The sequence below is a fragment of the Oxyura jamaicensis genome, chromosome 11 (assembly GCF_011077185.1).
Source record: "Oxyura jamaicensis isolate SHBP4307 breed ruddy duck chromosome 11, BPBGC_Ojam_1.0, whole genome shotgun sequence".
Taxonomy (NCBI): Eukaryota; Metazoa; Chordata; class Aves; order Anseriformes; family Anatidae; genus Oxyura; species Oxyura jamaicensis.
In genome coordinates, this window is record NC_048903.1 from 4545649 (window position 1) to 4565704 (window position 20056).

The following is a 20056-nucleotide window of genomic DNA, read 5'->3' on the forward strand; positions in this document are numbered from 1 at the left end:
GTTGCATGCATCACAACATTTTTCTGTTTAACTAAGTTCATAGTACTGTACGTAACAGATCTAAAAACGCTAACATACATAACTTTTCTACCAACATTATCTCTCGATACACCTTCCAATAAAACACCTTAGAATTCAGACTTTCAGAACACTTAAGTCCTGATAAGGAATTAAGGCAAATGGCCAGATTTCCCAAGAAGCTTACCTAGGATTAACAGACCTCTTGAAATCAGTCTCTTAATTTGTATGTAATGGTGCAATCTGGATGCAAAATATAGAAACCCAACAATTATATCATAATCCAGTTTTTCATGCATGTAAAAAGCATCAAGTGAGGGCAGTGCAGGTGTTCAAGGTACCTGAGGTTGACTGATTTGCTTTTAAGACTTAAGCAGGAACAACTAAGCAAGGAGAGGTTAAAAAACCTTTAAGAAGGTATTTTGAACATGTTGCTGTCATGATCTTTCAAGGAGAATGTTCTGCAATAAAAGAAAAACAATTAGCTGCATGAGACATAGGGCAGCGTTTAAAGGGTCCAAACCAATTTTGTTTCAAATCTTTATTTTGTTTAGACAAAAGGGAAGCTTTTTTTTTCAAAATTAAGAAACAGTAAGCATCACAAACAGACCGTCATAGAGTGCAAGACAGCACAATTATTCCTTCTTTCCCAGTGGACTACCACCCTTTATGAACATATGACAAGATCCAGCTATTCATCAGAGAGGCTAGAAGGAAATGAAAATGTTGAATTCAAAAGATCTGCCTTTCAGTTAACATCCTTAATGTAAATTAGGGTTAAATGCGAATAAAATTAATATTTAATCACTTGAAAAACTTCCATTCCTTTCTTCTCTTTAAACTCTACAACTTAATTATAAAATAATGTAAAACAAGTGTAAATTTAAGAGTCATTTTGAAGACTTGCATTAATAGTTCAGGACCTAGCGACACTGAAGAAAAGAAGGGGACTCCCAACATTGTGTTGCTTTAAGGTAACCGTGTGATTCTGTTGCGTGCACGCAGCCAGCAGGAGCGCGAAGGCACGGGGAGCGCTGCACAGGGACGCAGGGCAGCAGCGGCGCGGTGGGAGGCTGGCAGAGGAAGGCTGACCCTGCCTGCAGGCAGCCGAGCACCGCTGCAGAAAGGGGGGCTGGTGCCCCCGTTCCAAGTCCTAGAAGAAGGGCTCAGCATATTGCTTCACGCTGTCCTGGGAAGGAAAAGGCTGGTGTCCTACAGGGGCACAACCCAGTATTGAATGACACAACATGATGCACGGTGCATGGTGCAAAATCAGGAGAAAAAGCATCAGCACAGCAACTCTCCAAAGTCTTGCAGTGCTTGTGTAGTCTAAACTGCTGCCCTCTCCAACTTCTCTAACGAAATCCCATGCCAGATGAATCCTGGAGCCCTCGCGGCTGGGCACACAGCAGTTACTATTACATTGTCTGCATTTACCGTCTGTCACCGTGCTGTGATGCAGCAAAGAATTACTTTCTGTTCTAACATAGAACTTTTCAAATTGTAAAAAGCAACATACAAAAGCTGAGATTTTCATGATTTAGTCTCTGTGAAAGGTAATTTGGCTGTGAATACCTGAAGGGGCACATGCTGCCATTCCTCTCTATGCATACTTTGAACTAAACCAAGTTAGGAGTTGTCTCCTCACACAATAAGGAAATTCAAAATCACTGAAATATTTCCCATTCCTTTCCAGAACATAACTGAAGCAGTTTGTCACTTGCAAGAAGACACACACACGTGACAGACAAGAGCGAGCTTCCACGGGATGCTGCAGTCACACAGGGTTTGTAATGCTGAAAACCTAAATCCAAGAACTTCTTCCAAATCAGCTTTTGTTGAAATCTTTCACTTCTTCTCTTACCCCCCAAAGCTTCCCCCTGCACCTGCTATACTTGTTTCGACTAGAATTCTCTCAGTTATAACCAACTTCAAAAAATTTGGCTTCTATGAGGATGCATGCTCTGTCAAAAATGCCTGTAAGTAACAAGGAGCCCTAGTATTAACCTAATTCACCAAATAAATCCAGCAGCATTCTCTATAACTGAAGAGTAACACTCCCAGGTTGTTTTACTGAAGCGAACACACTGCTAACAAACAGCTCTGCTCAATCCCCAGGTGTACTCAAACACAACACAGCTTCTCCTTCCAAAGGGAGAACTCCGAACAGAGTACCAGGGTCAGCCCTCCCCAGCAGGGACGAGCCCGGACGCACTGCGCAGCACATCTCTCCCGGAGTCAAGCACGGGCTGTCATTGCATTTCTGCCAGTCATAAACCAAAGATACTATATATTATATATTTTATAAATATGATTGTATTTGGTTTGAGTTTTTTTTTTTTTTTTTTAATCAAACTGCATCAAAGTGAGAAAGAAAACCGACTGTCTGCAAAATGTTTTTTCCAGTACAAAGAAGCCAATGGTCCACTGAGCCTAAAAAGGTTTATTAGGCCCAACTCCCACCTGCATTGTGATGACCAAGTCCCTTTCCTAGTTGCTTAACCTCTGCTAATTGAACTTCACTCACCTAGCGTAAACAAAGAGGTCTTAGATACTGTCAAATAACAGGTTTGCTTGCCCCCTTCTGCAATCCGTGTTTACATGGACTTGGTTGACTGTACTCTAGCACACAACATTTCTAAACCTGAATCCCAATCAGGGCTACCCTCATTAAAAATATGACCTTTCACCTGCTATGAAGCACTGCTAACATAAATTACATTTTGTTGTAGCCCAAAGGTGATAGAGATGAGAGTAGGATAAACAAGGAGTAATACAGAAGCCAGTTGGGTCAGCCTTTCATTACAGCCCTTTCAGAAGCTATTAATCTCGCTTGTAGTCAGTGGGCTGAAAATAATTACTTCTTCTAACCTATGTTGTACTCAAATGCAGCAATAAGGACAGGTCATGCAAGACACAAATAATTCTTGGTCCTCATAAAACCACTTCAGATGGTTTTCAGCTACCACCATGGCACATTACTTCACATCCCACTGCCAGGAGAAATCGCAGCAGTATCCCCTGCACGTTACGTTGCGTCACCTGTTCCAGCTGCATTTGGCCATAACATGCCATGAGGAGTACATAAAAAGTAATTGTGGCAAATGCAAAGGAACTACAAAATAGTTTTTTTAGTTTTTAAAACGTGAATAGAGAATGCTTTTCATCAAGTCCATCCTCATTTATCTTTCAAATCAGGGTTTGCATTTAAAAGTACTTAAGAGGACTTCACTTATGTTTGATCTATCTAGCAGGTCTTGGTTGCTTCCTGAAATACAGAATTAGCACGGACCTTTAATACATTACAAGATTCTCCTGTTGACAACAAACATGAGAATCCTGGGAATCACGCACTTCTGCAGGGCAGCCCCGGAAAGAAATTAAACTTGGTAACTCAGTGGCAGTTGAAAGTTCTGGCTGGAGAATAGATAGTTACTTCGAAACGACAAGTTTGGGAGAGCTTGCTGCCAGCTGTCAGGCTCCTAACAAGTTTGCACTGAACTGCATATGCAAAAGGCCGTATCTGCCCAAATAAAATGCTTGCTTAAATGTTTACCCTATTGTGTATAAGCCACAGGCAGGTGGCTCTAGAATAAAATGACGTTAAATACTGCCTGAGAGCTCTGCCCCCTAACAGCAACCTAGTGCTTATTCTTCTGAACTAAATAACTAAGTGATAAAAAGGAAGGGAAAAAAGTAGAAATTCTGGGTTGTGTGACATGAACAAAAATCCTATTCCAGACTTGAGCACATCAGCATTTTACATGCATCTGGGAAAGACCGTTTGCCTAGTACCTAGAACAGAGACTCGTGTTTCACTGCACGCCACAAACAGCTACTGTAGGATGAGAACTGTGGGATGCTAACCGAAACTTCAGCAGTTACTGCTTTTAATCTAATCATCAACTAACAAGCAAAGTACACATTTCAAGTTATAACCAATACTTACCACGACCCATTCCTGAATTTCTGCTGGCATCTCTGAAAAAACAACCACACATTTATCTTACTGGTAAGGTAACGAATGACTGAGGAAAGGAAAAATGGAAGCAAAAACACTGTATTTTTGTAGTGATAACCAAGACTTCCTAACTTTTTGTCATTGCTACTATTATTAAGTTCTTTAACTACAACCTATTGTATATTGGTTTAGACCTGGAGTCAGAAAAACCGATAATTCAGTTCCAATTCCCTGTTTGAACGTGATCATATTCCCTGTTTGAATGTGATCAAGTCAATTAGTTTTCCTGAGGCTCATCTCTCCAGTCCTCTATCTTCCCCCAAAATTCTTTCAAAAATTAAAAAAAAACTGATAGGAAGCTCTCACATGAATAAGCAAATACCCCCTCTGTCCCTAAACTAGCACATAAGCAAGCACAGCCTGCTGTATAATAGGGACCTTTGCAGATGTAAGAAGGAGCACGAACATCTGGTTCAATTTAGAGCCAACCTAAGGGAGTACAATGCCTGTTCCTTCAGCACAGCTAAATCACCTCACATCAGATCTACTTTTAATGATCAGAAAATCAAGATGATGAAAGCAAAGAAAATCAGTTCAGTGCCTTGCTACACAGCTCTTGAACAGCTGAGCAATCCGCCCAAGGACAAAAGTAGACATGCCAAAAAAGGGCAGGTAACTGCAAAGCAAATACTAGCAAATGTTTAAGAAAGCAGAAGTAATGCTGAATGAGGTTGATGTTCACTACGGGCATTTTAGAAATCTTGCCTCAGTTAGGTAGTGCAAGAGGTCCATGCAAAGGTCCAAGGCTTTGGAAATCTCTCCCTTCCCCCTCCCAAAAAATGCAGGAATTCCTGTATTTCAAAGAACCTGGTGCAAACCCATTTACAAGCCAGTCCTTATGAAATACAATGACAGATTTTAGTAGTAGGCAACAATGATTTTGTCTACCTGCATCTTTCTTTTAGTACTTCATGGCCAATTACGGTAAAAGTTGCTCAACAGGATGCATACATAAGAAAATCCCTGTCACAGAGCAGATGCAAATTTAATTACTTTAAGTTAAACCTTCCATCTTGTCTAGAGGTCCTTCAAAAATGCAACTGTAAACAAGCACTACATTGCAATCAGGTGTCAAGGGCTTATTTGATCTCTTGCAAAATATGTCACAAATCACTGGCAGAAAGTGGGTCGAGAGAGAGAACAAAGGAAGAAACTGTCAATGGACTAGGTAGCTCATGTGAGCGTGCCTATTAGTGCACTGGATCTTCCTGCTCCTGTCTAATGCTGTCCATATAAAACCTTCTTCATTTGACAGTGTTCTGTTATCCTGCATTTGATGTAATTTTTCTGTAGTAAGCAAAAAAGAATCTGCGAAAAGAACTGATAGAGTAACTGAAAACCACTGAAGGTTCCAAAATTGTTCTGCTGAAGTATCGGTTGTGTGCTATCGCTGTTGGCTTTTGTTTTTAGCTTTTTTAAAATAACATTACATAACTTCTAAAAGGCTCTTGATACGTTTGGGAAAATAGTCACATGGAAGTCAGAAGGAAATTAACTCTACTTTGCACAGAATTACAGGCGGTCCCAAACAAGGAAGAGGTACCATTATCTTAACAAAGAGAGCAACAATATTATGCATATGCTTTGCTTCCAGCCAGTTGCACGTGGTGCACACATTTTACCTTTCATTGAAACATCAGGTACTTTGGGGGGCTAGAAGCAAAATACCAGGTAGCTCTCTGCAGTCTGCTGATCAGCCCCAAATTCTGGTGCATAATTGCTCATTATGAATTCCTGCACTACCTCAGAACGTACAAAGTATTGGTACTTCAAAGAAATTGGTGAATACACAACTGTAAAGACATATACAACTTGCCACAAGAGGTATGAGTACATTTTGCTGCCCACGCTCAGTTAAACGAGTAACTGCACTGTTATGAAGTATCATTAAAAATGCACTGAAAATTAAGACTGAATATGCCAAGCATCTCAGCTCTTTTGCGACCTATGCAATTAAGCAATAGGAGAACTGTGCTATTTGAGCACCAAAGATTGCCTGGTCTGCATGGCGCAGCTTGTCTCAAGAACTGCGTGCTGGTGGGGTGGTAGCAGGGGGGTGTGGGGAGCAAACTAACCCAAAATACATTGGATCCAACCATCACGGCCACGTAGCAGCACAATGCAATAGCTGTGGGTCTGCCTTCTGTACGATCACCTAGAATCCTTGGGCAAAGTCAGACTAGATCTTGGGTACCTAAGCCCTTCTTCATCCTAGTATAACTCCTACAGCCCTACAAACTGGTCTAACACCTATTACCTCTATCAAACTTGTCTTAATCTAGCAAAGAACTTATCACAACTGCTTTTCTTAAATATACTTAAACACCAACGTCAAAAGCTTGATCTTCACTTTCTGACTCAAACAGTGCAACTTATACATATTGCTCTTTGGAAATTTTCTGTTTAAACACCCATGCATTATGGGGAAAAAATGGAAAACTTAAATGTGCTTATAAATTGTGGTTCCACTATGTAGTGAGTTAATACTCCAATGCACTTCCACAAAACCAAGGCGCATCCTTACTATCTGTAAGGCAATGACATTATCAAAAACTGTGTCTTAGAGACAATAGAGAAGCCCTACCTAAAACAGCCTAAGGAGCTTCTCCTTCATACAATCAGAAGTATCAGACACTAGAAAAGGAAGCATTTTCTTATTTGGCTTACAAAACCAAGCTTTCCGATGCTAATCTAAGCTAAAAAACAAACCAAAGAACAGAACAAGGGTGGCTAGGAAGCTGACTGCCTAGAGTCATTTCTACTCATCCAAAATTTGATTAATGCCTACCTTCTGGTGCTAGAGTCACATGAATCAAAAATAGCTTATGTTTCAATGACACAATTAGTTTTTCTTCTTAGAAAAAGAAAAGTTGAATTGGACTGGAGATGATAAATCAGACTGTATAAAATAGGAATCCCAAAGCTGCTTGTTTACCACCTCCCTCTACTAACACTGGCAGCAAGATAAACCTAAGCAGAAGACAGAATTGTACTTAAAAAGAAATATTCAGTTGCTGCTTTATAGGGAAAGACCAGCCTCTTTAACCCTGAAGTACATAATCCTAATACCATGAACTACCAGGGGATTAAAAAGAAATAATCAAAAACAGTTGACTGTGAAAAAAAGAAAACTGCTGTTCAGGCTCCTCCAGTTTGTATACTTGTAAAGAGAAAAATGAGACAAGAAATTTTCAAAACTGCTATATGAAGAAGGGAAGATACATTGGGCAAGGCCTTACTTTGCTTCCTCTCCAAGCTGCTAACTCCCCTATTTAAGCAGGGCTCTATGTCGTATTCACCAAGCTGGTAAATTGAGTTTAACCATGTTTAATATGTACCACACATACTACTGGGCAAAGAAACCAAATTGCCAAAGCTCTCCCACCTAGTTCACTTGATTAGCAGAATACACCTTTAATAAGCAAAACCAGCAGATGCTCTCCATTCTTCACTTTGAAAAGGAAAAATTCCTCTTATCTTAAAAAGAGAATTTTGAGTGTACATCATTTTATTCACATATTAGGTAAGAGCAGTTGCAACCACTTAGAACGGACCATCTGCATTTTTACAACCCATCAGATTAACAGTGCATTTACCAACAGAAATGCTCTGCACCCGTTTATCTCATTCCAACAAAATTTAAACAGTGCAACGCATTATTCATCTATCCATATTATAAACCGTTGTGTACATTAAGTGGTAATATTATTAACACTGATGTTTCTGTAGGCTATTCATAAAATAAATGGTGGACAAAGTAATTCCATCTATTACACATGGAATTCAATAACAATAATAATGAGAAAATTGCAATAGACATTGTGAGTAATAATCAGAACTAGAACGACAACTGTAACAATATATCCATTGTGGAAATGTTCTGATTATAGAAACAGACTAATCTGCAATTTTTCATCACTGATAAACTCTGGAAACCAGCCAGAATTCCCATTATATTTTATCCCTGTCAGTTTGTGCCTAAAACAGCTGTAAAACACTACTTGATTTATTAATTTAATGAGAAATAGATAAATGTTGTTTGCTGTGATAGAGGAATACATGCAGCATGACATCGTACCGCTATACCTGCCTCGACACTCCAGTTAGCAAAGTGTACTATACCTTCCCACGTCTGTAGCTACAAATGCGACACAGGCAGTTTTGCCAGCATCATGTCACACAGCTCTCCTGCCTTGTCAGTCCACGTTCTCCAAGGCTTTTTGTTAACATTTACAGGCACCATGTGATCCTGCTTTAGAGGCTGCAGCAGCGACTGCTTGTGTCAGAACAGAGATCGAGGTAATTTCCTGGTTTGAAAGCTTCAGTGGTCTTAGCTCTAATTTGTATTACCCCCAATACCTTGACATTTTTACTACCGCAAGTATAGCAATGTCTAGAAGTTACCTGTAGAAGCACAGGAAAGCGTATGGCCTGCTACAAACACAACTGAGTAACGCTAAGATTAGCCACGAAGAGTCCTGCACATTTTGAAGAGGGATCACAACAGAAGCCCTAGGACTCAGCATACAAGGCACACGTCGATGGTATGAGTTTCTGCAGTCAGAACGCTACGCGAGATTTTCTGTAGTCTGTGCCACTTCAACAGGAAAAGACGATGCATGTCAGCACCAGGGACTGTTGCATAAAGGCACACTAGGACAATGCCATCCATCTTGCATTTTCTGCCTCCTGGTAGAGCTGCACAAGCTTACCAGCCAGAGACTAAAGCGGGCGAGGTGTGGTCCAGCTTCACGGTGCAGGCCAGATGCTGCACTTGGCAGAGAGCCCAAGGAGAAAGCCCTACGGGGAGTTCGGGAGAGGCAAACATACTTGACAGCGAGACAAGAGCTCTCACCCAGACATCATCCACGGGGATCCTTCATTCCCCTTAGCTTATTTTGTCACCGCATATGCACAGTGTGACTGAATGTATTATGCATGGGAAATAATCACGCTGCTGGCACTGTCAAGGAGTCACTGAGCTTTTATTCTGCATGCAAAGGGCTGCAATTTTGCACATGCAGATAGGGTTTGGAATTTTCAAGGATTTCCAGAAGTCAATCAGAAAGGAGAGAAAATTAGGCCTAGGGTCACAGGGAAGATTCCACATGCCAAAGATTTTCAAAAAAAAAAAAAAAAAACAATACCAAGGTTCTGAACATGATCTCTCGTGACCCAGCAACCCAGACTTGCAGCCAGGTGCCTCTTGAAAGGACTCAACAACCAAGTCCCAGCAGGTGCTTACACACCAGCAGGCCACATGTTCTCTCAAGCTTCTTGTTGGATTTTTTTAAAATTATAGCTATGCTAACATCCCATGCTTAAAGAATCCTTCCATTCCCCCCCAAAAAAGTGTTAATTACTGCTGTTCATTACCTTTCAAAACCAAGAGCTAACATATGCCCAAGCGAACAAAGAGTTGTCTTTAAAAATTTTTGATTTAAAAATTATGTAAAAAAAGCATTGATTTGATGATAGTTTCCTATCCAGGGAAGTTTTACTCCTATAACAATTTTTTTTGAACACTAGTCAGCAAGGACCAAGTTAGGCCATTGATGGGGCCAGATTTTACATTAATCATGTACTTTTCAGTTTTTCAAAGTTAAACAAAGGTTACTTCACACATTTTTGTTATTTTAACAAAGTACTAAAGTACTGATTTATTCTCTTGGATGTTCAGATTTCAATTGCTAAGTAACAAAAGAAAGTGCCTGATGCAGGCATACGGCCCGTAAGGCTCCTCATAAAGCAATGGTAGCAGATACTCACTCATCTAAAAGGATGCTGTAAATAAGTCATATGGGCCTGTTTCATTCTTTCAGAAAAAAAAAAAAAAAATCCGAGCTTTCAAACCAAAGAAAGTTATCACACGACAAACTCACATGAGAAGGATCTTTGGTATTTCATCACCATCTTGTAAAGCACGGACAGCTGCTGAAACACACTCCATTTTCAACATCATTAAAACGCATAACAGAAGTCTTTCCTTCATTCTTAAATCTAGTTCCTGATTAGCATGAAGACCACCTTCATTTGATTTACAGAATGCCACAGATCTATTACTTATAGCTTAAAGGACATTGAATGCTTTGACGTGTTCCAGGTCTACAGTTTAAATCAACTAAATCATTATACATCTCATCACTCAGTTACATTGAGTGCCTGTTCTGTTACTGCTAAATGAATTGTTACGAAACTATAAACGTTATGGAATGCTGCAGAGTCCTTGGTCTTTGACCGGAGACCACTTATTTCCACAAAACAACAACTGAAGTGCTTGTATTACCTCCGTGCATGATTAAATCCTGCATGTTGCACAGTAACAGGTGCATCAGAACTTCAAGATACGACTCAAAAGATGTCAGCTTTTTTTGTGTGTGTACAAAAAGGCCACAGACAAGCAGAAAGCAGGGTTAAACGCTGAACTTGAACCTTGAGTGTCTGAAGTCGTCAGAAGGAATCTCTTGATACGTATCATGTCCTGCGATACCAACAGCTTACACAATAAGAAATCTCCGCATTTCTTCATAGCCTTGTTTAGTGGCATGAAACAGTTCCTTCTTTCTACCCCTGAGTATATTTTATCAGTAGCTAGAAATGTCAAATACTTCTATGGTAAACAGAAATATCCTGGCCTTTTTTTTATTTTTCTACACGCCAGTACTAAAGAAGGTGACAATATAATCTGCCTCGGGCAACTCTATCACCAACCACAGTAGACAGGTCATTTTCCTTTTATCAAAGAGGAGAGTAGGTCATCGCATTTTAGTGCATGTTGACACCACTGCTAGTAAAAAGAGATAAGAATTCAGTGCCCTTAAGGTGCCTTAACCTCTATTTTACCTAATACAGATATTTCACAGCTATTGCATTAAAAGGCAGAAGAGAGACAGATTTGTACTCTGGAAGAATGCCCTACAAAGGTCTCAACCTCTGTGACAAGCTGGTATCTGTACTGCAGAGGAGGCAGGTGACAACTTAAGGTACTTACCTCTCTTTTATTTCACATAACTGGATTAATTTTTTTCCTGTAACACCACAGAGCATCATGTGTGTCTAACCTCTCAAGCACATGTCCGTAGTTTCTGAACGTTTTTGGAAGTCGGAATTAAAAGCATATGCACGTCTCCTGCCCTCCTGAAAACAACTTTCAGAAGTTTCTCTGCTTGCTTAAACCATTTTGCTTTCAGTCGGGATACCTTAACTCTGAACACAAAATAATGACACTTACCTACAGTTGTCTTTATTCGCTGTCCTTGTACTTTCAAACATTTGATTCAAACATCTTAAACTTTAAAGATGCTTTTATGTGAATGCTTCTTATATTGTTTAAAACAGCAGGGGAAAAACGCCACTTTCTAACTGCTAAATATGCAACCATCTGAACATGGCAAGTTACTTTTTATTGCATTTTCTGTTAACAAGCTGGTTTTGAAATAATGAGGAGATAAAAGGATCTTCTTACCAAGAACATCAGCACAAGCTGCTTAGTCCTTACCAAGGACTGGACAACATTCACAAGAGGACTTTTCTTTTTGGAAAACTATAAAGATGAAATGCACTTGCAATAAACTGCATGTTGGATGGTCAGTTTCTTCTGCACAGAAGTGTAAAATGTTACTTCAAAAAGAGCAAAAGAAATTCTGGTTAGAAGAAGAACAGATGTTCTGTACTTTAAGAGAAATGAGAGATTTGTGCTTAAAGATTCTGTGCGTGATTTCTTCTTTCCCCCAGGAACACAGCTACAAGCAGTATAGTGAACTCCCACTAGAAATTGAAGCTTGATTTTTATAGGGGAAGAACAAAACTTCTTCCTGAAATGGAAAATAACATTCCTTTATTCTGGAAATTAGTCCAGTCAATTCTTCTATTTGTTTCAGTAACATCTTTTAAGCTACACAGGCCAAGAAAGCAGTTCTATGTGTAGAGACCAGATCAACAAACACAATGGTTCATCATTTAAGCACTATTTATGTGCATATTTATACTTAAACGTCTGCATATTTGCCTAGATACCCCTACAAAATTCAGTTCTCCTTCACCAGAAGGTATTCCACCACCTACAAAGAGGGAAATACCAACCAAAACTTAGTAACCAAAAAAAAGTGACCAAAAATAAAATAGTTGTTTAGGGGAACGTGATTTTAATGTCTACTAGCCAACCATTTTGCTCACCAAAGAATTTTGTATGTTTTTTATATGCATATATACATGTGTATATGCACACAAACATATATCTGAACACATGCATTCTATAACTGCATTTCAGGCAAGGCACATATTAATGCATCAGCAAAGACTCAAATCACAGAGAAAGGTTTCTAATAAACAACAGTGTTTAAGAATAAGAGCAAGACAACCAAAAACTGAAAAATCTTCATGACACCATCCAATTTGTTAGATCAGTGCATCCAAACACAGGTCTCTTGCAAATGGAATTGTAAGCAGAAAAATAAAAAATCTGGCTGTGAAATTACATACAGGGCAAAAATAGCTTGAAAAGAACAGTTAGTGTCACTAATCAACTTAATCACTTCTGGGGATTTTATTGTTTATAACTAATTAGCATGAGAACGTTTCAAAATATTTAAAAAGTGTATTTCATAGCCAATTAGCAATATAATGCTAATTTTATCCTTTGGACAGAAGTTGTCTGTTATGAACAACCTCTAGTGAATCTCATTTTTGAATGTTGATATTTATACTCTGATGTACTGTTGATACACTATTTCAAAACTGAATGAACTGGGATGTTCTGAGAAGAAAAGACAGATGCATTTAACATTTAAGACATAAACTGCAGTTACAGATGGTTTTGTCCAAGTGACTAGCAAGTATTATGTTAAAGCAGGATACAACTCTTCCAAACATGAAGCAATTCTTTGTATCTTACTGTACAGTAGCTTCCATAAATGATTCACTTGCACACCAAGCTTGTGTTCCTAATTAACCTATTGGTACAATTCCCATTCATTTGATTAAGGGTGAGGTTCAGGCCCAAATGTCTCTAGTGTTCCTTATGAGAAAATAGAAATACATCTGTCCAGGAAATATGTTTAATGTCAAGCATTTATCTCCTAGTGATTTTCAGACTTACACATTCAGTTCTTTATACTGAATTTTGATGCTCTTTTATGCACCGTACCCTGTACTTGAGAGAAAAATGACTATTTCACATGGCCTTGGGTTTCTTACTTTATTATGATAAATCCTATCTTCCCTCGGAGTCTTTAAGCGTGGGGGGGAAAGGGGGAGGAAGGTACCTGAAATAAACAATATTTCCGTCATTTTAAGTTCTCACAACTGCTTTACAAATCACACAGCCTGACCCCCTTCTCTAATATTACAGCAAGATCCAAAATAGCTCTCCTCTTTGACAGCTAACCTCAGGCACCACTGGTCTAGCATCTTGCTGCTTACGCTGCCGGCTCAAAAGCTGAGAGGATACACAAGACAAGCAGAGAGTTTAACTGGCAGAGCTGTTCAAATCTAAATTGTGCTATCTGAAACTTAGACCACAGGAGACAACAGTTGACTTTTTACCCTGGCAGCCGATTCAACCTCTTGGCCCCGTGCAAGTCACATGAATACATTTAGCGCACACAAAAACTATCTCCCTATATTATGATCAAAGACGCCTTCAGTACACATTTTTTATGCACATTTGATCACTCTGTTGACAGTCGTGGAAGTTAAGTAATATGGACTGCTGCACATGGGTTTCAAACCTTGATGGAGCCCAATGGCAGGCTACTTTTGACAGTCGAATAATGACAAGCGCGTTGCAGGCCGATGCCCGTCATTCAGGAGCATCCCGGCCTGCTCCAGCCGTTGCGCAGCGACTAAGTGGACGGTCAAAGGTTAAGTTCGAAGAAGACAGCAATGAAGGGCAACTGTCATGCACCACTGAGTACTGCGAGGCAGCAAGGAGTGGTTGTCTTCTGAAGAACATGCAAAGCGTTCTCATTCTGTCCAGGCAGACACATATTTGAAGGTCCTAAATGAGACCACTGCCAATTCATGAAGAGCCAAACTGACAGCATGCCATTCAAGCTGTCCGTCACAATTTGGACTTTTTTTATTTCAAATCACAAATGCATGCAAAGTATAACGTTAAGCAGAACTCCCAGCAGTTGTTTTAAGCGAGCCAGACTTGGCAGGATAGAAGGGGTGAGGGGAAAGGCATCTAAACTCTCCCTTCCTGCTTTCAATATTTAAGGATTTCACAGGGATTTCTTCAGTTTTCATGCAACAGCATGCATTTATTTCCAAAATTACATCTCTTGTACCCCCTTTATTAAATACCTGGGTTTCTTCCAGTAGTAAAAGGCAGAGCCTAACATTTTATAATTAGGGTTAGCACAATCACCTGGTATTGCAATTTTGCACGTGTACATTAATATTGCAGCATGGGAATATATTAAAGCATGCAAATAAACACTTTGCATGAGTCTCTAAATATCCTAGACGTTTCTGTTATGAATGATTCAATAACAGTATTTCCTATTTGTTTAAAAGCACTGTTTTGTGGGGAGTTATGGCTTGAACAGTGTGATCAACAATGAAATAGCAGTATTTTGCATAAAACATATACATCTTACTTTTAACCTATTGCCAGTAAAGATGTATATTTCTTACTTAACATTTAAATTATGTGATCATATTCACACTTGCCTCTATTAACATATAAAAGACTCCAGGAAAAATAGAAATACTTTCGTTTTATTATTAGATAAACAGCGATGCCTCTCATCTTTCACACGAAACCATGCCTGACACTAAATCTTCCCGGGCTGACAAAGGATCATGTGGGTAAGCTCTTCATGCCCTTTGCATGAACAGGCCATCTCTCCTGCACTTACAGGGCCAAACCCTGCCCCTGAACAGAACAGATCACCACGCAAGCTGCTCGTTCCTCTTTGCTGGGTCACTGGCATCGTCCCGTTTGTGACACAACTGCTTTGTATTGATTTCTGTCCAACACGTTAAGGACCTTACTCGCAAACTGCGCTTCACAAACTAAAGAGAAAGTGAATCGTCATTATTTATTCACTTGGATCGTGAAGCCACGTGGCTGTCACACCGCCCTCCAGCTCTTCCAGGCAGGGACTAGACTCCCATGTTGTACTGCACAAGCCATACTGTCAACACTGGAAATTGTAGTTAATGACAAACCTACTGTTTTATTCACAATGAATGGCTTTCAGGAAGCCATAAGCATAAAATCATTTCAGACAAAAGGACAACTAAAAATGAGGTGAGAGGATACACTAAGAACAAAAGGTAAGCACATTGCCTATCCCAACTATTTCAGTAAGGACATTTCTGAAGCGGTTCAGGAAGGCTGAGCCATAGCTGCAGAGCTATGCATAGCTGCATAGCTATCAGAACAGTTTAGGGTCAAACTCAACTAAGAGCCCTGTTAATTACAGGGACCAAGCACCAAAATTTGTCACTGCCAGGTGATTCTGCGGAGTTTTCCAGAGTGCCAGGTCCTGGAGTCAGGAGCTTTTAGGAAAGCTTCAACTCTCATTTGCAACAACAGAGGAGAACAGCTCATGGAAAGTGACTTGAAAAATATGAACTCTAAGAACACAAAGAAACCCAGAAGGCAAGTATATAGAATAGCAAAGCACTGGAAATTGCGGTACTGGCCAGGGAAAGACAAAAGAAAACAAAAGAAAAAGACCAAAGTGGGACTTAGATCTGCTACATTTCTGGTTGCAGGAGACGATTACTGACTGGTACATTACTGCTACCTCTGGAGCGTGCAGGACGTTACACAGATCTGAAACACAATACAAAATGGCTCTGTCCCCAGATCTACAGAAATTCCCCATGACAAATTCAAGAAAAATATGTTAAAGAGGAAGGTATAAGAAGTGTGGTTTTCTACTAATGCAAGAGAAGTTAAAAGCATTTTGAAGTCTTAAAATACAATGCTAGGAAATCAAAGCATCAGTAGAGCTCATAGACTGCCTTTACCTCAGTTTCCTCCGCATGCAAAGGCTCTCCATAAATGCTTTCCCACTGATTCAAGACTGATACTATCTATGTGACTGTATCACAGGACTATTTTTCAAACACCAGTGGTGTAAATCCAGGAAACAAAAAACAGTACACACCAAAAGGCTGCCAGGCTTGACAAGATGGAAGCTTAATAGCTTCTGTTGTAAGGAATGGGAGAAGTCTGTGCTAACTTGACATTTGTCCAGGTCCTTTTCCTCCTGGAAAGTTTAATTACCATCATCTTTACAACGCTCAAAAAGAAACATAAGCTCCATCACCAGTGTGGTACGCTTTTCTCATGCCAGAGGCAAAAACCAGAGCAGTGAACATCCATGGAAGGTAACTGCCTGCTGAATTAGTCATCACAGGAAAAGAAGTCTCCTCCCTCCTAGCAAAGGTGCAAGGAACCACAGAGTTGACTTACCCATCTTACTCTAAATAGTTGACAAGGGAGTAGCTGGAAAGCATGAAAGGGACCTGCCTTACCTCCCATGAGGTCAGCTCTATTATAGTGTCTATTTTCACATGTGAGAACTAAAATTAGTTGAGTAAAAACTACCATTTGGTTTCTACCTGGAGAGAAGACAGAAGAGGATTTTTTTTTTTTTTGCTGTTTTTTTTTTTTAATTTCATAGTAAGTGAAATACATCAAAAACTTTTTCCTACATTTAAGAAAAACTCCAGGCTTTCAGTTTCAGACTGATCATAGCTTTGGTACTATTTGAAGTGGCTTTATATTGCCTACCATAAAACATGCCAGTTACGTACTCTAAGAAAACGCAACCAAAGTGCTCTACCCTAAATCCATCTCGTTGGCAAGATCTTTCCATAATTTTTCTGCCTAAATGTAATGAGTGCTATGTTTGACAAATGCTCATTTAAAATATATATATATATATTATATATATATTATTATATATATTTATATATCTAAGTAAACTCCAACTCCTTTTAAATCCAGAAAGATGGTCATTTCGCTGTTTATGATGAAGGCCCCAAATAAGCTTCTCCTACAGAGCCTTTGGATTAAAATGTTTTGTTCTGTTTTTATTCTGCAGTTAGGTACACACACACACCTCAGAGACCTGTTCAATATTCTGTCATCCGCAGCTGTTCCCCATCCCATGATTTAGATATCAGTCAAGTATCTCCTTTGAGCACCAGCACATCCTTAGCTGCTGCAACAACATCATTCACATCAGAAGTAAACATACACAAGTTGAGATTCTTCCAGGTTTAAAAGCTATTCTTTAATTTGCATATGTCCCTTCGTACACAGTTTTCAGTCAGTTCTTCCCAAATACAGATGAATGTTTCAAGGGGCCTACCACTTTGACACAGATCTGTAAAAACTTCTTGCACAACTTCAGCATCAATTGATTGGGCTTGCAGCCCTTTAAGTGCTTGTGAACATCCAATTTCCATTCACAGAAAAACATATTAATGTGCATTTGAACACAAATTTTACCTGTTAAACAGTTAGAAGTATACACAAGGTGTGTCACTCCTCAGAGTAATATAAGGATTGGCTTTCAGTCCCAGAGCTGCTTAAGCTTACTCCTTCCTCTTCACTTTTTGGTGATGAAAACCTTACCTGCTCTTTACCTCCACCTTTCCACCCCAAAGCACATACACACACTGTGCTATTCCCTAGCAAAACTTTTTTGCACCCAAAACACAGTACACATCAGAAGTGAGTGGCTTAGCTTGAAGTAATCTTTTCCCATTGTAGACTCATGTCTCTCCAGGGAATTACAGGCAGAAGTTTCAGTAATTTTAGTATCCATAAGGAAACAGGCAAATCAGACCCTGAGCTTAATATTAGGAGTTGTTTGATTTCAACACATTTTAAAGCCTTGGAACAGAAGCAGCAGCATATTTTAACCAGATACCTTTTCAAGTATTCACTGCATGAAGTACCAGTTGCCTGGGGGTTATGAAATAATACTAAAAACTTTATAATCATTCATTGATTTAGTTTTGAGCATAGTATATCATTTGAATCCAATGGGAACATAAAGAGCTATTTGTGAGGTCAACCACAGTACAGACAGAGGCTGACATGATATCGATGGCAAGGAGGAAAGAAATTGCCAAATACAGCAGATCAATACCTCGTTTCACTGTTACAGCCTTCTGCAGACATAAAATATATATCTTAACAGCTACGAAAATAATAATAATGAAAGTGGGAGATAAATGCTTCCCTCAAGGTAAACTATTTGATTAGCTGAGGGCAAAGGTGACAATAGCAGTTACACTAAAGTAACTTTACAGTCTTAAATAAAAGTGGTGGGATGAGCAGCAGATAAAAGGGCAAAATGAAACAGAGCAAGTTCTAGGAGATACAGATGTTACTCTTTTTGAAAGAATGTAGTATAAGCATACAAAGGCAAAAAAGTTTATACTAAATAAGGAAGAACAGTTTCTTCCCATAGGAAACCTCCAGTAACTTCAGAAAAGTTTTGAAATTACAGCTCTATCATTTTATATCTGGAAAACAAAGGTAGGTTCAATCTGTACCATCCCTGAAATAGTAGGACATATTCATGGCCATGTTTTGCACTTCACTCTTGAATCCAACCAAATGCAGTAACATACTACAGTGCTTTTCAGTCTTAACTAAAAAGGGGATCACCTGATATTTTGGATGCTCTTAGTCATTAAAGGTTAATTGAATCATCTGAAAAATGGATGAGGTATTAAACACTGGAGAGCCCAATTCTGCCTCAGGTGAAGGCTGTGCAAATTTGACCACCAATTCCCCTAGGAACCGAAGCAAGCTTTACCATTTACAGTTGGTCTTTCTTGCTTTCACTGACCTTGTCAGATGAAACTGAATCCTACATGCTATATAAGAGGGAAGTGTAATTATTAATTTCTTTTTTCCAAATCTCTAAGTAGAAGTGACAGTAGGCCCAGTACTGCATCCCCAGCAGGGATGTTCCACTACAGCTTCATTGCAAAGATGCTGGTTTCCTCCTGGAACTGCTACGCCTGTAAGCCAGCTTCAGAATCAGAAGACAACAGGGTCTGATGACTCACACCTGAGACTATTTAGCTTCCTGAAATTAAGTCACATGCTAACAACTCGCAAAATATTATTTCTCTAAATTAAATGAAAATTCCTCTTCAGAAAAGTGTTCATACAAAACTGAAAACTCAATCCACGTAAAGTTTTGTTCTCTACAGAACACAGAAAAGATTTCCACAGTGCACTTTCCCTGGTGAATTTGCCCCGGGGGGGGGGGGGGGCCGCGTTTTAAGAGTTTAATTTTCCTGAATACAAAGTTAGACAAGTTATACATTTTTTTAAACAAGCATTATGTTTATTATACACTGTATCTCTAGAAAAAGAGCTGCCCTTCCAATCTTTTGCAACTCTATTTTACAAACCGAGTGATAACACTTATTGAAGTACTTACATGTACAACAACACTTTTGGAAAGCTTCAAAGATGATCGTTCTCTTTGTCTCAGTGTTGCTGTTCAAGAACATACCAGCATTACATGTTCAACCACAGTCTAGTTGCGAACTACAACAGAAAACTTTTAAGTTCATCTTATATTTGGCAGCGTAGCTTTCGGTTGGGTAAGTGAACGCCTCCAAACCACTATCATCACACAAGCAGCTTTGCCATACGCATCTCTCGTCTGTGCTCTTCAAAATTAGAGAAGCGGCTGTTCAGTAAGTAAACAAATTAAGCAAACAGCATCTGCTCAGTTCCTATTTTTTATGAGAAAGGGTTGGTAGACAAGGCAGAAAAGAAATCAAAACCATCACAATTATCAAAAACAAGCTTTGAAAACATCCGCCCTTCCCTTGTAATTACCCATAAATATATTCAATGAATACAAGAAACAGAGGAGGAGTTTGCTTTTCCCAGATTTTTTATTTATTTCCATTGCCATGAGTGATATTTCCATCTGGAAGCTAAGGAGAGGCTCTGAAAAGCTCAAGGACGCCACCGTTTTCCATTTAATACAACCAACTCCACAACTGTTTCCA

At 39.3% G+C, this 20056-nt stretch overlaps 1 protein-coding gene across 3 annotated transcripts in view; it reads right to left on the reverse strand.

Moving 5' to 3' along the window:
* FTO (FTO alpha-ketoglutarate dependent dioxygenase) overlaps positions 1 to 20056 on the reverse strand; it is a 244272-nt gene that overhangs the window by 218864 nt on the left and 5352 nt on the right. The window lies entirely within an intron of this gene.